The sequence below is a fragment of the Bos indicus genome, chromosome 13 (genome assembly GCF_029378745.1).
Source record: "Bos indicus isolate NIAB-ARS_2022 breed Sahiwal x Tharparkar chromosome 13, NIAB-ARS_B.indTharparkar_mat_pri_1.0, whole genome shotgun sequence".
Classification (NCBI taxonomy): domain Eukaryota; kingdom Metazoa; phylum Chordata; class Mammalia; order Artiodactyla; family Bovidae; genus Bos; species Bos indicus.
In genome coordinates this window covers 66,458,638-66,475,757 of record NC_091772.1, presented here as the reverse complement: position 1 = coordinate 66,475,757, position 17,120 = coordinate 66,458,638, and the positions used below count along the sequence as shown (strand labels likewise).

At 44.0% G+C, this 17,120-nt stretch overlaps 1 long non-coding RNA gene across 4 annotated transcripts; it reads left to right on the top strand.

The window, feature by feature from the left end:
- The first annotated feature begins 4,190 nt into the window (after positions 1–4,190).
- Positions 4,191–16,826, top strand: LOC139186581 (uncharacterized). Of its 4 annotated transcripts, XR_011570214.1 has the most exons (4): positions 9,249–9,263; positions 14,543–14,631; positions 15,106–15,379; positions 16,665–16,826. It is a non-coding gene; the product is annotated as an uncharacterized lncRNA (long non-coding RNA). The 4 variants fall into 4 exon arrangements; XR_011570213.1 differs by having other exon boundaries at positions 4,374–9,263; positions 14,543–15,379; XR_011570212.1 differs by having other exon boundaries at positions 4,375–9,959; positions 14,543–15,379.
- Positions 16,827–17,120: the final 294 nt, after the last annotated feature.

The window sequence follows — 17,120 nt, the reverse complement described above, 5'->3', positions numbered from 1 at the left end:
ATAATTACAGTGCCCGTCATCAGGGCTGCACAGAGTTAGGGAGAGATCTCATTTGGGAGGCCGTATGTCAGCACCTCCACAGGAATTCCCTTAATTATTTTTTACAAGCCCCAAAATGACAGTATCCTAAAAGGGAGGGGGGCACCTAGACAGTGCTCTTTCCTGAGAGGCCAGAGTCCTGCTTGGCCACTGGCTTGCCCAGGACCATCCAGGAATTTTTGCCTCTTGGAGAGAAATCCCTGCCTGTACGGCCTTCTCCTCACGAGGGACCCGGATGTTCGAGAGTGTCGCATCAGATACGGGTGAACATGAACCTTCTCCACAGGCTGGCCATTGGAGCAGTTCTGGCCTCTCACCTCTCTTCCTGGCAGCTTGTGGAGTGTCTACACGGGGAGGCCTCACCACTTTTTCCAAACCTAAACGCTGCCCCTCGCCGCTTCACACTGCTAGTGGCAGGGAGCTGAGGCCGTGGCCCCATTCCGACCCTCTTCCAGTGTGACCTTGCCCTCCTCTGCCTCCCCTCCAGGCCCATTTCCCCATCTGTTCACCAAAGAGGGGCTGACCCAGGAAGCCGTCCACATTTCCAAAGCCTTCTGTGAAATATCAGTGGACTTTATCCTTATTACTTCAGTCTGAGAAATCTTGATTGAGAGAAAGTGTGTTAAAACAAGCATTTGATCAAAAAATTTTTTGCATTAAAGAGTAAACTCTACATCTCTTGGGTGCAGAAGTAAGTGTCAAGAGTCTTAGAGTCAAAGCAGACTTGGAAGGGTCTCTGAGGGAGGAAGACAAACACAGCCCTTCCGTGGTTCCCTGTCACTTGTGGTCTTGACTCCTAAACTTGGCCATCAAAGCCCCGCACAACCCTTGAGGGTAGGGGCTTGAACTTTGTCCCCTAACCAGGCACAGTACTTGCCTGACCAGGCATGGCATAGACTGCTAGTTGGCTTGCCAGCGGGTGGATGGCTCAATCAGTTACTCTCTCGACTCCCTAAGGAATGAAGTGGGTCGGTCTTTCTTAGAAGTGAAGGAATTCAGTTTACCTCCCAAGTCTACTCTTGGCAACTCTGAAGTGACAGTATTTTCCAGCCTCCAGACTAATATTTTACACACAGATATCACAGACACTAACATGTCACAAAAGATGCGTGAGAAGAACCTCCTGAAAGGCTCAATAGCCTGGTATCCTTCCTTCAATAACAGGTGGCTGTGAGTCACCTCCCCTCAGTGGGCCTCAGTTTCCCTATTTGTAAAGTGAGGCATTTGGGCAAGATAACCCTTGAGTTCCTTTCTAGCTCTGGCATCGCCCTCAGATGCCCTGGTTCCTAGAGCAGTCATTGGACAGGGGTCATGATGACTCCAGGATCTGGGTCAAGTCCACATCTTGGAGCATGGCGGAATCGTGGCGATGGCTGCAGCCCCCAGAAGATGAGCCAGGCAGGAACTGGCTGAGAGATTTTTCTGCTCATGGTGAAATGTCCTGGCAGAGTCTGTGCAGGTAGGTTGATGCAGGTGAGGGGGGGGCTTCGGCTCTCCCACCCTTGTGGTCCCTGAATAATGTTTCCTTGTAGAGTCAGAAGCCAGCCAAGACTGTTTGTTGGGTGCCAGCTAGATTCAACCCCTCATACTGGCCAAGTGGGTGAACCATCTGTCCACACACTGTCCTGGCCAGGCTTCCAAAAAGGCTTTTTGCTGCTACCCTTAAATGCTCTCCTGCATTTCATTGTCACTGTGTCTGGAGTCATACCTTCCCATAGCCTTTTGGTTCCCTGTCTAGGTGGCATATTCTCTGAGGATGTTGTGGTTGTGATGCCATCATCAGCCAGGAATAACTTAGCTTAGTGTCAGAGCCACAAGGGGAAGACTTGTCCAAGGTTGGAGCTCTATTGAAAGAAAAGTAATAATCCATTTTCAGCTTCCCTGAGAGCACATACCCAAATTCAAAAACTTTTGATCAGAAAGGAGACATAAATTCCATTAAAAACCAGAGAGAAAAGGAATTGGATATTGAATGTATCTGAAAGCGGAAGCCCCTCTAAGCTAAAAAACAACAAAGTACAAGAAGGCAAAGACCAACCAACTTGACCACATCAAAGCTAAGTATTTCCAAAGTCAAACAGTGTCACAAACAGAGCCAAAAAGCAGAGCGGATGAACTGTTTGCAGATCTATAATGTGTAAAAAGATGACACACAAATCCTTAACAGTAAAAATAACCCTCACCCTTACCCAACAGATAGCTGTGTCATTCACCTCAACAGCATACAGAAGAGAAAATAGACTTGACTGAAATTTTTTTGAGAAAATAATTAAATTTCAGTAATAACAGAAGATCAACAATAAAAACACAATAAAGAAGCAGTAGTTTTCACCAACAAATTTGGGGGGAAAAGTCTACGAATACTGAATGCTGATGAGATACAGTCAAACAGGCACTAAGTACAAAGGGAACTGTGAATTGGTATAAACTTTGGAAAATAATATGATAGTCAAAGAGAAGGAGAGAGATGAAAGTTTCAAGCAAGGGCCAATGACCTATATATTAATACAACATTTGAGTGCTTTGAAATCTGCCTGCAAGGCAGGAGGACCTGGGTTTGATCCCTGAGTCAGAAAGACCCCCTGGAGAAGGAAACAGCAACCCACTCCAGTATTGCTGTTGGGAAAATCCCATGGACAAAGGAGCCTGGTGGGCTACAGTCCATGGGGTGGCAAAGAGTTGAGCACGACTGAGTGACTAACACTGTGTGCCACCCGTAGTGCTGGGTGTTAGAATGTGAGGATAAATAAGACACTGTCTGCTCTTGGGCATACGGTCGAAGAGAGAGAAAAACACACAGATTCTAAAGTGATATGTAGTGAGAAGGCCAGAGAGATGCTTGGGACATGGGCAAAGCATGGAGCAGCCCAGATGGGTGGTGCAAGTATGAATCTTCATGGGAGTATCCAGGGAGGTTACTCGTCTCTGCTTCCTGTCTCTGGTTACTTGGAGACATTTAGAGGTGTGAGAACCAATGAAAAGATGATTGCTTCGGTCCAGGTAGAGAAGACAAGGCCTGAATTAGGGTCGGGGCAAGAGGATAGACAGAAGGTAAAATTAGGAGAAGCTGCTGACCGACTGGTTGCTGGGTCAAAGAGTCTAGGATGCCTTCCCTGTTTGTGTCTTGGGTGGATGGAATACTGAGGAGAAAGAGCAGGCTTGGTGGTGAGAAGAGGATTGTTGAGCCCAATTTTGCACAAGTTAAATGAAAGGTGGGCATCCAGGTAGAGATGGCCTATGAGGATCTAGGAGAGAGCTTGGACCCCAGCAGGGATTTGAATGAAAGATTCAGATCGTGACTAATGGCGACTGTAGCCATGGGCTTTGCTGAGCTGCCCTTGGAGAAGGTGGCAGCTGAGAAGAGAAAGGAGGGTCTAGGGCTGAGAATCTTTCCCCTGTTGAAGGGTGGACAGAGAGAAAGAAAAGCCCACAGAGGCAAAAGAGACAGCAGAAAGAGAGGGGGAAAAGCACCTGGAGCCTGTGTTGGCATGGAAACCCAGGGATGTGGAGCGTTTCCAAGAGAGAATAATCAGTCAACAGAAGAGAAAAGCCAGTTAGATAGGGACGGAGGGCCCACCACACGGAGCAGTTAGGAGCCCCTCAAGCCCCACAGGAGCAATTCCTGTGAGAGGTGGGCCTAAAGCCCCCACAAGGTGGGCAGAGCAAAGTGAAAGGGGGGTACAGCAGGCAGCATGGCACCTGTCCTGAGGAACTTGGAATATGATGGAGAAGCTGCCAGGGTTATGACTTGGGTCAGAGAGATTTCTAGGCTGGGCTGAGAGGAAGGCAGGATCAACGTGATGGAAGAGAGGCTGAAAGGGCTGTCACCTAAAGTCGTCTTGTCTGTGTAAATCAGAGGCAAGATCAAAGAGCATGGATGGCAAAGAGGAAAAATGGCCATAAGTGACCTTGACTAGAGCTGTTTCCAAGAAAGTCTGTCTGCCAGTCTGGAGCTCACAAAGGAGGTGTGAGCCTGTCCCCAGGGGGTAGATGGAGAACTCAGAGAAGTGCAGAGTTCATGGAGCAGAGCCAGACACTGAGCTGTGACCGACATTTCAGGGACGGATACAGGGATGCTGCTGAGGAGTCTAAGCGGGGCGAGGTGGTGGGGCGAGGGGGGAGAAAGGGCTGAAAAATTGGGGGCCCTGGAAGTCCAGGGAGGAGAGAGCTTCCAGAGGTCAGCATGACCATTAATGTGCGAAAGGCACAGAAGTCAGAGGAGATGAGAGTATCCCTGGTCTTTGGGGACCCCAGCCATAGCAGCTTTGGGGTAGGGGGCAAAACCCAACTGGGTGGGGGTGATCTAGAGACTGCTGAGAAAGCAGGAGGGGAAAGGGAGACCCGAGGGGACAGAAGTTTCTAGAAGGTACTGTCTCTTACACATTGACATTTGGAGGGAGGAGGGCTATGTGAGGACACAAGAGCAGGGACAGGTAATGAAAGGGGCCCCTGGAGCAGTGGGATTAAGTGTATAGGTGAAGGGATTAGTTGTGTTGGTGGAAAGGGGCAAAATTAAATCATGTACATTTTACCAAGTAACCTGATCCCTGTGTTTTTCTGAAGGTTGTTTTTCTGCCCTCTGAGTACTGACTGCAGCTCTAATTAGCAGTAGTTTCATCCTGCCTCCTGTTTGGGGCTGTGTCTTATTCATTTTTGTACCTTTCGGTACCTAGCAACAGGCAGCGAGCTAGGTAAAGACAGAATAATTATTTCCTGCTTGAAATCAAATGTCTGAAATGGAGGTTCAGAATTTTTTTTTTTAAACCACAAAGATTCTGTGACTATTCCCAAGGAATCAACAAACAGGGAAATGAAAGTCAAAGTTGAAGCTGTCTGTGAGGCTGTCTGGGTCTCAGGAAATGCACTCTGCATTCTGGTGTGGGTACTGCTCTTCATAATTTTTAATGGTGAGGTTGTGATTGTTGTTTCATCTGGTCATTACAAATCCACCCTCCTGTCCTTACTGAGGCAGACAGAGACTGCTAGCCCCATTTCACGGATTAGGAAACTGAGACCTAGAGTGGCAGGATAGAAGGAAAGAATCATGAGCAATGAAGTCGGTGGGCAGAGGTCTTGAATACTGCGTTCAGGGTCTTCACACCACTCCTGGTGTAATCTAGCACGTGTGCTCAGGCACTGTCATGTCTGACTCTTTGTGACCCCATGGGCTGTAGCCCACCAGGCTCCTCTGTCCAGGGATTTTCCAGACAAGAATACTGGCATGGGTTACCATGCCCTTCTCCAGGGGAGCTTCCTGACCCAGGGATCGAACCCGTGTCTCCTGCATTAGCAGGTGGATTCTTTACCACTGAGCCACCTGGGAAACCCAGTATCTCCTTAGACCAAGAAGGAGTCTTGGTCTAACTGGTTGCACTTGGGCCTCATGCCATCGCCTGATAAGAGCTGGGTGGCAAGAGGTGGGGCCTGAAGGAGGGGCTTCTGTGGGTTCTGTGTGAGAGAGCATCCCATGTCGCACCACAGCCATGTAAAATGGAGAACAGGAAATCTCCCTGAACGTAACAAGGGCTGTTAAGGAGGCAATAAAGAATGCTGGAAAGCCCGACATCCCCACCCTCGCCCCCAGACATCTACTAAGAAGGAACCAGACAGAGGCAGGCAGACTTGTTTAGGAGGCCATTGTCCAGATAAGAGTGAGAGAAGTCTGAACTCAACCAGTGGAGAGGGAGTAGATCCAGAACTTAGAGGAGATTAAAAACCAGAAATGATGATTGGCTTTTAGGAGGAGAGAGAGAGTGAAGACAAAAGACTCCTGTGTGTCTTGGGTAGACAGTGGGGAGGCCCCTGGGAAGATGGGGAGTGAGTTTGAGGGGCAAGACAGTGGTCTCAGATACAGCCAAGGGGTCAGGATCATAGTCAGGTAGAGCCCAGCAGGCACTTGAGTCAAGGATCAGGGGATCAGAAAAAAATTCTGCTGGGAGTACTGGCCTAAGGCCGTGGCCACTCAAGTAACAGGAACCCTGAGAATGAGTAAGATCACCAGAGAAAGAGAATGGGACGGGGCCCAGGGCAGAATCCTACGGTACAGTGACACTTGAAGTACTAATCAAGGTGTGGGTAGGTGACAAAGGAGAAAGAGAAGGAAAGGCTTGAGACATGCGACAACCAACCAGGAGAGTGGGTTGCCATGGAAACCAAGGTAGTGAAGGGTTTCAAGGAGAAAGTAATCAACACTGTCAAATGCAGCAGAGAATTCCAATAAGATAAAGACAGACTCCCCCCCCCGCACCCCCGCCTTTGGATCTGATGATTAGTAAGCTTTGGATGCCCTCAATAAGAGCATTTTGGGGGAGTGATGGGGCAAAACTTGAATAATGTTGAGATGTGAGGAGGAGGTGAATTCGTCACCGAGAGTTCTTTGAGGAGTCCGGAAGGAAGACTTGGAGATGTGAAGGACAAGAGTGGGGAGGTTGAGCAAAGGGAAGACAGGAGCAAGTTCATAGGCTGATATCCACTCCCAGATTCGATAAGTGTTGTTTAGTGACAAAGTTGATTCATTCCACATATTCTAGTTTACCACCTGTTTGTGCCTGGCAGTCTGCCCAGCATTGTGGATTCTGTGGTGAATGAATTGAAATAGGCAGATTTCTGTTCTTGTGGCATTTATATGATAGTAGGGGAGAAAGATGTGAATCACATAATCACACACATAAATGTGTGATTTCCAACGTTGACAGAACACACTCTGAAAGAAAGGTAGCGAGTGCTGGAGGATGTACCAGGGCCCCTGCCCCAGGCCAACTCCAGAGGCTTCCCTGCAGTGGCGACACTTGAACCAAGCTGTTAAGGGGACAGAGTTCATGGGACTGAACAGATTCCAGAAGAGCCTTATGGCCAGAGGGACCCGCCCGCCTGTGCACAGAGAGGCGCACTGAGGCCAGAGAGGCAGGCAGGGCTGGGTGGGCAGAGCTCTGGAGGCCGGGGCTGAGCTCCTGTGTACCTCCCGAGAGTGAGGGAAGCGTGTTTGAGACCTGCCTGAATATTTCCTGTGCTCTGAGACTGGCTGGTCCTGGAGAAGTCATTAGAGGAAGCACAGGTGGACTTAGGGAGACAAGTTGGGAAGTTTCTGTTGTCCTGGTGGACAGTATTTGGACAACACATTCTGGTCGGTCTTGGTGCTGTATGGAAGGAAGATGAGTAAGGAGGGGAGGAGGTGTTCCAGACGACCCCTGAGTTTAGGGCTTGCCTTACTGGTGGTGTGGCAGTGCTTTCCTCAGAACTGGGGAGCCCTACAAAGAAACGAGGTCTGTGAGGCAGACCCCCAAGTCTGGTGGTAGACAGCTGAGACATGCAAGCTAGGAGCTGGGGAGGAAGTGGTTGAATGCGTGGACCTGGAACCCAGAGTGAGAAATCACAGAGACCGTTTCAGTGCTCCTGCGGGATCCTGAGTGAAAATGTGAACTGAAATGGTATCAGGTTTCTGGAGCATTCTGAGGAGATGAGGGAGGCTGAGGAAGAAGAGGCCAAGCATCAACATTTGGGGGCCTGTAGAAAAAAAGATCCTCTTGGGGCACGGAAAAGAAAGGGCGAGAGAGGTCTTTCAACAGAAAGATGGAGTGGTCAGCAGTGGTTATGTGCAGAAAGGTCAGAGGTCAAGGGCAAATCCAGGAGCTCTTCTGAGGTGCAACTGCCCAATCGCCATGGCACCCCTGGAATTGGGCAGTGTAGTGTCTCTCCTGATTGGTACCCCCCCAGGGCCCATGGGAGACCTCAGGGGACCGTAGCAGAGACAGCCTGCGTAGGGGGTGATTAAGGAGAGAAGTGAGGGAGCAAAGTCTAAGGCCTTTAAATGAAATTTTAGTCTTCAAGGAAATAGCAATACTGGCATACAGATATTCTGAGGGAAGGGAGCCTGAGTAATGGAGTGATTAAGGATGGAGACAATTAGTGAAATGAGTTCCCACAGGGGTTGGGTTCAAGTGTAGTGGTGGATAAATTAGTTTGGGGCAATAATGTATATTTGACTGAATGGGGCAAAACTTAATTATTTACCTTTTAGACAGTATCTTGATCTCCATGTTCTTTGGGGAGCTTTTATCTGACCTGTGTACCAAATACAACTCTAATTAGCACCACTTTTATCCTGTCTCAGGGCTGGGATCATGTCTTATTATTTTTGGTGTTTCTCAGCACCTAGCAACAGGCAGTAAGGTCTTTGGGTGCCGAATCAATATTATCTGCCTTGGAATGAAAAATCTGAAGTCAACATTCAAACTCTTTGACCAAAAAGAATCTGTGATAATTCTCCAGAAGTACAGTGTGGGAAAGAATTGGTATAAAGTCCTGGTGGCAGGAGTTTGGGGTGGTGGAGGGTGGAGAGAGAGTACAAGAGTCAGCTGTCTTCATCCTTATACATTCTGTCCCATTTATGCCTTTCACATTCATCCTCTCATATGAACTTCACCTCCCCCGGAAGAAGGAGAGCATCACCTCCCATCATAGAGGAGGGAGCAGAAACCAGAGGAGGAACTTCCTCTAGTGGTCCAGTGGCCAAGAATCCACCTCCCAGTGCAGGGGATGTGGGTTCAACACCTCAGGGGAACTAAGATCCCACATGCCTCAGGGCGACTAAGCTCACACACCGCGATGAAGACCTAGCATAGTGCCCCCCTCCCCCCAAAAAAAACAGAAGGAAGTGCCTTGCTGACATCGAGCACAAATAACAGGAGCTGGATTCAACCTCAGTCCGTCGAGGATCACAGTCCGTCTTTCCAGGATCAGGTTGAGCTGAGAGAAAGAGGAAGAGGAGTCTGTGAGGTGCAGGTGGACGCTCCACCTGGACATGTGCGGAAGGTTGGAGGCACGCTCCGACAGGAGACCGGATATTAAAGCATCATATAAAACTTCGGTGATAACATCTGCAATGCTAGCACCAGAGCAGATAGCTCATCCGTCTTAAGAAGCCTCCCTACCTTGTGAATGATATACACATTCTACATTTACACTGAAGACATCTGTATTTTTTTTCAATGTTTGTCTTTAGACCCATCTTAAATGTATTTTCACGTTTAATGTGACACAGAGATCTAATTTGATCTTTTTCCGAACGGATAACCAGGTGGCTAAGCACCATTTATTGTTCCAGCACTATCTTTTCTCCCAGTTCCCTATGTCTACACTCTGTTCAGGTCTGTTGATCTGTTTGTCTACTTCTGGGCCAGCACCAGATTTTAATAAGCAAAAGCTTCATCTTCCTACCTGATCAGGTAAGTGCCCCTCCCTTCCTGGCCCTTTATTCTTTTTTTATTTTATTTTATTTTTTTCCTTTATTCTTTTTTTAAAAGTACGTTGGTTGTATTGCACATTTACTTTTTCACACACACACTTTAGAATCAGCTTGTCGAAGTTCCATGAAAATCCTGTGGGAATTTTGAGAGGGATTTCACTGAAGGGAGAAATGACATCTTTGGGATACCTGTTCTTCCCATCTGTGAACTAGTATCTGTCTCCATTTAATCAAAGTCTTATTTGTTTGGGTTGATTTTTAATGCCTTTTAATAAAGGTTGGTCGATTTTGTCGTAAAGGTTTTTCACATTTCTTATTAGGTTTATTCCTGAGTACCTTATCAGTTGTGTTCTTTTTATGAGTGTAAAAGGCTTTTCTTTTTTTCTTTTTGCTTTCCAAATTTTAATCAGTTTACTAATCACGATGCTTCATTCACTGACACACTCTCGGAGTAAATGTGCTTTGTCCCTGGGTACACAAATGAGAACACAGCACACATATAAAGTAGAACTAATTGACTGGAAATGAATTAGAATTTTTGAATTAAAATTTAATTATACAAGTAATACATGAATACATTTTCCTTTCAATAAGATTAGAGTATTACAGATAAAGAAGTCTCTACTGAATACACCCCACCCCCAGCCTCCAGCAAGACCCCTCTCGCCCTGCTGAGGTAACTGCTCTTAGGTTTTTTGCTGCTTATCCAAAATGTTTTCCAAAGCCCACTGAAGCATGTCTTCTGTTCTCTTTTGTGTGTTTGTTTACACAGACATGGTGTGTACAAGCTGGAGGTGTTACTCAGCTTAGCACGCTGTGAGACTCCTGGAATAGCTGACACTGGGCCACAGAGCTCCTTGCCACTGGCAGCTGGCGGCCCTAGCCAGTTACACTGTGTTTGATTTCCTATTTCCTATTGATTGACTATTAAAGCGTTTCCAGTGTCATTCCATTAAGACACACCTGTAAGAGCCTCTTAGGATTGCTCATTTTGCACATGTACAAGTATTTCTCTGGGATAGATACTTAGAAATGGAACTGATGGATTGTAGGGAATGCATATCTTAAATTCTAATAGAGATTTCTAAAAATGTTCTCCATTTGCTCCTTTCTCCTGCTCAGAGTGTGTGTGTCCATTTCCCCAGACCATGTCCAGGTTTTCCATTTTTAACCAGTGAAAAATAGTATCTTGCTTTAGTTGGTATTTTTCTTAATTACCTACGAGGCTGAAGTCTTCATGTGTTTACTGTCCATTTTTTGTCTTTTTGCTATTGATGTTTAAGAATTCGTTATGTATTTGAATATTAATACTTTGTCATGTATATTGCAGATGTTTTCTACATTGCGATGTGTGTCATTTAATTGCATAGTACCTTTTTGTCTTCGAGAAATTTAAATTTTGATACAATCAAATTTGTCAATCTTAATGTTATGCCATTTTTGCAGTCTTATTGAAGAAAGCCTTTCCTATGTCAAGGTCATAAATATTTCCTGTATTTCCTTCTCAAAAATTTATAGTTTCTACATACATACATATTTAAGCTCTTATACTATATCTAAAAAATAAATTTCTTATGCACAAATCTTAGGGTCTAACTTTAATCCCTTCCCATCCCCCCTAAATGGATAGGTAATCGTCCCAACACCATTTATGGAGTAATGTATCATTTCTCCACTGATTTAAAATTGCTGCCTCTGCCTGATACTAAACTCCAGTGGGGGTCTATGTGAGATCTCTTTCTTGTCCACTGATCCATTTGTCTACTCCTGAGCTTGATAATATGCTTTGCTAAGTGACGGGACAAATCCCACCCTCTTTTTTTTTGTAAAATTGCCTTGGTCATCCTTGCATATTTGGCCTACCACATGAATTTTTAAATAGCCTGTCAAGTTTCAGGAACAATTTTGCTAGTATATTGGGATCACATGGAGTTTTGGATATCTTTGAAGAAAATTGACACCTTTTTCATATTTGAATCTTTCTCCCACTGCTTATTGCTCTGTCTCTCAGTTCTGGTCATCTTTTATGTCTTTCAGGGAAGTTTTATTTATTTATTGTAACTGGAGGCTTTCTCTAGTTAAAATCTTGCATATTTCTTGATAAATTTCTTCCTAGGTTTATTACAGGTTTTGTTGGCAACTGTGAATAGGATCTCCTCTCCCCTTGTTTGTTTGGCCCTTGTTTTTCCATATTTAATTTCAACCTGTTTACTAATCAGTGGGCTTGACTTGCAGGCACACATGCAAAGTAACATTCTTCCTCCTTGGGCACAAACATGCAAGCACAACCACACTTGCAGAGCCGGCATAATTGGCTGAAATAAATTAAATCTCTCCAGATTAGACTTAATTAAAGAAGTAAAGCATGAATACATTTCCCATTTAAAAGTAGAACAATATGAATGTAATTAACGTTTCCTTTGGTCACCTGAGATCCTGGTCCCTTCCCCCTCCACACAGGTGACCACTGTTCAGAGTTTTATGTTTTGCCTTCCATAGTAAATATATAGATAGTATTGATGGAGGTATTTTCAATAAATTATACCGAGTCATAGGTCTTATACTGTATCCTGCATTTTTCCTTTAATCTTATATTTGGGGGGAGTTCCCCAGGTTAGTGATATAGCAGCTCCTGTTCCTGCTTTTTAACAGCTGTCTGCTTAGTATAGTACTCATGCTCACAACTGTACTGTTTCCCCTTCTCTGACATCCATAGACCGGGGGGTTCCTCCTCTCTGCCCACTATAATGACGAATACTGCCAGGAACACCTTGGCACCTGCCAGCTCCTGAAATGTTTCTCTAGGGTAGTACCTGAGAGTAGAACTCTAGCCTCTATGGTGGCCACTGTTTCAGTTTTCATAGACACAGCCCAGGTCAGCTTTGAAAGCTGCTGTGCCAATTTAAGATCCTTCCACAAGTAAATGTCAATCTCCCTTGTTTCAGACCATTGACAGCTTGTAAAGCTTATGGATCTGATGGATGATAAAAAGTGGTTTCTTCTTGGTTTCATTTGTGTTTTCCTGGCCACACCATGGCCTCCTCCCAAGTCTCCTGGCCATTCTTATTTCCTCCCATTGGGGTCATCTGTGCATCTCCTCTGTCCATCTTTCTTCTGTGTTGTTCATTTCTTCCTGACTTAAAGGATCTCTTAATTTTGTATATTAATTCCTTGTTTACTCTATGCGTTGCACATAATTCTCTACCATTGTGACCCTTGTCATTTTAACTGTATTGTATCTTTCATCATAGAACTTTTCATTTCTATGTCAAATTTAGAATCTCATCTTGCCTTAAGAAGGCCCTCTCTATACTAAGATCACAACCATTTTCCTGTGTTTTTCCTAAAGCTTTTGTAATTTTCCTTCTTGCATATATGTTTTATTATTTTCACATTTAAGTCTTTATTGAATATGAAGCTAATTTTAAGTGTGATATCAGTGCTTAATTTTTTAAAATGTCAAAATTGATAACCAATTTTTTCAATACCATTTATTGGATAACATGTCATTTCTTCAGTAATTTAAAATTGCTGCCTCTACCTGACACTAAATTCCATTGCGGCTTTATGTCAGAGCTCTTTCAGGTCCACTGATCTATTTGTCTATTCCTGAGCTTGATAAAATGCTGTGCTAAATGGTGGGACAAATCCCACCTTCTTTGTTGTTTTTGTAAAATGGCCTTGGTCATCCTTGCATATTTGGCCCACCACATAAATTTTTAAATAGCCTGTCAAGTTTCAGGAACAATTTTGCTAGTTTTTTAAATTGGGATCACATTGAGTTTTGGATAAGTTTGAAGAAAATCGACACCTTTATCATATTTGAGCCTCCCCTCGATGCTCACTGCAGTATCTCTCAATTCCAGTCCTCATCTATGTCTTTCAGGCAAGTTTTTATGGCTTTCTCTAGTTAAAGACCTACGTATCTCTTGATAAATTTATTCCTGGGTTTATTACAGACTTTGTTGTCAACTGTGAATAGGACTTCCTGTTCTCTTGTTTGTTTGGCCCTTGTTTTTCCATATTTCATTTCAGCCTGTTTACTAATCAGTGGGCTTGACTTGCAGACACGCATGCAAAGTGAATGTTCTTCCTCCTGGGCACAAACCTTTGAGCACAACCAAACACACAGAGCTGGCATAATTGGCTGAAAACAAATTAAAATCTTTTCTGATTATACTTTAATTAAAGAAGTGAAGCATGAATACATTTTCCTTTTAAAAGTAGAACAATATGAATGTAACTAAAATTTCCTTCGGCCATCCTCCAAGTCCTGGTTCCCCTGCCTTCCTCACAGTTTTATGTATCTCCTTCCATATAAATGTAGAGTATTGATGGAGGTATTTTGAATGAGTCATCCCACTTTATAGAGATTTTACTGTAAGCTGCATTTTCCCTCCACCATATATTTCTAGGATATACTCATATTGATACAAATAGCCCTTGCCAGTTCCTTTTAGTAGCTGTGTTATATTCATTCCCATGAATGGGCCACGTCTTTCCTTCCTTAAGATCTGTGTACATCTAGTTCTATCTTTTCTTTCCTCCTTCATAAGCAATGCCACTGAAAACAGCCTCACACTTGCCTCTTCTGTAATGTTTCTCTAGGGTAGTGGTTGAGAAGTGGCATTTTGCTTCTCAAGGTTCCCACGTTTTTAGTTTCAGATATTACCAAAGTGTCCTCCATAATCTCTGTACCATTTACACTTCTGGCCAGAGGGTATGAGAGGATTCCAATCCCCACACCATAAGTAGTTGTTTTAAATATTTGCCAATTTGATGGGTGAAATTGAATTGTTTTTTAAAGTTTATACATACTTGTTTGCTAGTGAGATTTTCAGATGTGTATTAGACATTTGTATTTTCTATTTTCTGAATAATCTATTTTTGCTCATTAAAAAAATTAGGTTGTTTGTCTTTATCTTACTGATTTTATGAGTCTCATGATATAATCTGTTAATCTTTTGTGTGTATGTGTATGTGTGTGGGCAGTTATTTACTTCCAGCTTGTCTGTTGCCTTCAGATTTTTTTAGGAACTTTTGTTAGAAGTTATCAATTTTGACATAACCAAATTTATTATTTTTTTTCCTTTATTCCTTTTATTTGTAGGTCGTGTTTAGGCCTTTTTTACTCCTAAGGTTTAAATATATTCTGCATTCCCTTCTAGTAATTTTGTTTTTCTGTGGGTCTTTAGTGCAGCTGGAATGTATGTTTATGATTGAAATGAGATATGATCTAACCTTTCTCCAAATGTACAGCTGATTATTACAACATGATGGATTGACTAGTTCATTCTCTCCACTGAGCTGAGATGAAGCTCCCTCACACACTGAATCGCCATGTCTAGGTAGGTCTGAGGCCCTTGTTCTGTTTCACCTGGCTGTGTATTTCTGTCTGCTTCACACTCTTTCACCATAGCTTTAGACCACCTTTTGGTACCTGTTAAGTGAAATGCTTCATTTCAGTGTGCTTCCTTTTCAATTATCTCTGCTAACTATTAACGCCTCTTCATGAATTTGAAAACCTGCTTGTCAAGTTCTGTGAATTTAAAGATTAATTTGGGGGAAATCGACATTAATACAATACTAAGGCTTTCAATCCATGAACACAGAAGATCCCTACACTTATTCTGATCATCTTATCTCCCCTTCAGTCCCATTTTATGGTTTTCTTCATAAAGAACCTACCCATTTCCTAATGTGTTTATTCCTATACTTTTTTATTATTGTTGTCAATGAGTTCTCTCTACTTCCTCCGCTTTGTTTTTTCTCTTGCTTGCTACATTTTTTTAAATCTACTAATCACTGTATTTCATTCATAGACACACACAAAGTGAACGTCCTTCCTCCCTGGACACAAACATGCAAGCACTGCCAAACATGCAGAGCTGACATAATTGGCTGGAAATGAATGGGAATTTTTCCAAATTAAAGTTTAATGACACAAGCGCAACATGAATACATTCTCCTTTTTAAGAAATAGAACATTGCCAATGAAGCTCAAGTCCCTTTTGGCCACCCACTGCCATCCCATTTCCTTCTTCTTCCCCCGAGGCTGCCACTGTGATGGGCTCAGTGTTCACTTTCTAAAAACTCGTAAGTACATAGTAGGTCCCCGTGGGGATTGATGGTATCGTTGACTCAAATGATGAGAAGTTTATCTTTTCCTTTTCACTTTTCATTGAGAGTCAGTTTTTGTATTGACCTGGATTTTATTGATGTTATAGTTACTGAATGGAATGTCAATATCATCCATCATAACGTTAAAGTGAAGATACGGAAGCTGGGAGACAGCAGTGGAGGGAAGCGGGTCAGAGGACTGACAGGGGTGCAGGGGGAGGCACAGGAGCATCTGTGGACACACAGTGGAGTCAGTCAGGAGTGGAGAGGAAGTAGATTTCTTAAAATGAGACCATAATTCAGAAAGATACGTGCACCGCAGTGTTCACTGCAGCACTGTTTACAATAGCCAGGACGTGGAGGCAACCTAAATGTCCATCAACAGAAGAATGGATAAACAATGGATATTACTTAGCCACAAAAAGCAATGAAATTGGATCATTTGTAGAGACATGGATGGACCTAGAGTCCATCATAGAGTGGAGTAAGTCAGAAAGAGAAAAACAAATATCATATTTGATTTTGTTCAGTCTCTAAGTCGTGTCTGACTCTTTGCAACCCCACAGACTAGCACGCCAGACTTCCCTGTCCTTCACTCTCCCTTGGAATTTGCCCAAACTCATGTCCATCGAGTCAGTATATTAACACATAAATGTAGAATCTAGAAAATGGTACTGATGGGCCTATTTGCAGGGCAGAAAGAGAAACGCAGATGGAGAGAACGGACGTGGGCTCGGGTGGGGAAGGGGAGGGCGGAGTGGGCTGGGAGGTTAGGATTGACATGGCTGATGTACAGTGACCACCGTGTGTATAACAGGTAGCTAGTGGAAACTGCCGTAGAGCACAGGGAGCTCAGCTCGGGGCTCTGTGGAGACCCAGATGAGTGGGATGGGATGCGTACATACAACTGATTCACTTCATTGTACAGCAGAAACTGCACAACATTGTAAAGCAGTTATCCTCCAAAAAAAATAAAAAGATAACCAGCAGAGCTATTTGACAGCTTTGGTGGGAGAATCAAGGAGGGAGGGGAGCAGCTTCCAAGTGACCCAAAGCCTCATCTGCCACATGGGACATTAGTGGGTCTTATGAACTAGAAATCGGGTGTCGTAAATGCTGGTCCGAGAACTCTCATGACCTAATTTTGACTAGGGTCTTGTTCAGGGACATTATGAGGCAGCTTTAAGGAAGCACTTTCCTCCCTGATTAAAGAGATGCATCTGGAAGGCTTTATTGGCCCTGCCCCTTCCTTTCCGCTTAGGTGCTGTTGGGTGAAAACATGATGCTTGGAGCTCTGACAGCCATCTTGTGACCAGGAGGGGAAGGCCAGGAGATGCAACTCTGTGCTGACTCCAGCTTGAGCACCTGGCACCACTGACTTCTGGACTTTCTTTGAAATAAATAAAATGTTCTTACTGTTTAAGTCACTCTTGGGTGTTTTGTTAGCTGGTGAAAGCAGCCTTCCTAATACGAGGGATCTAAGAGCTTCATAGAGCTGGGAGGTGACCCCAAGGAGCAGATCACATATTCTGAGGTGAGAGTTTGGGGATGGGGAGAAGGCTGCTCTTCTATCTTCTTGTTAATATGTGGACAGTGTTTGCCTCTGGGTACTTTGGGTACTTAGCACTTTTCTAAGATGTCCACAAATTACTTTTGCAATTACAGAAATGAAAAGACCCAAATTCTTAGGAGATGACACTGAGAGAGATAAATTTTA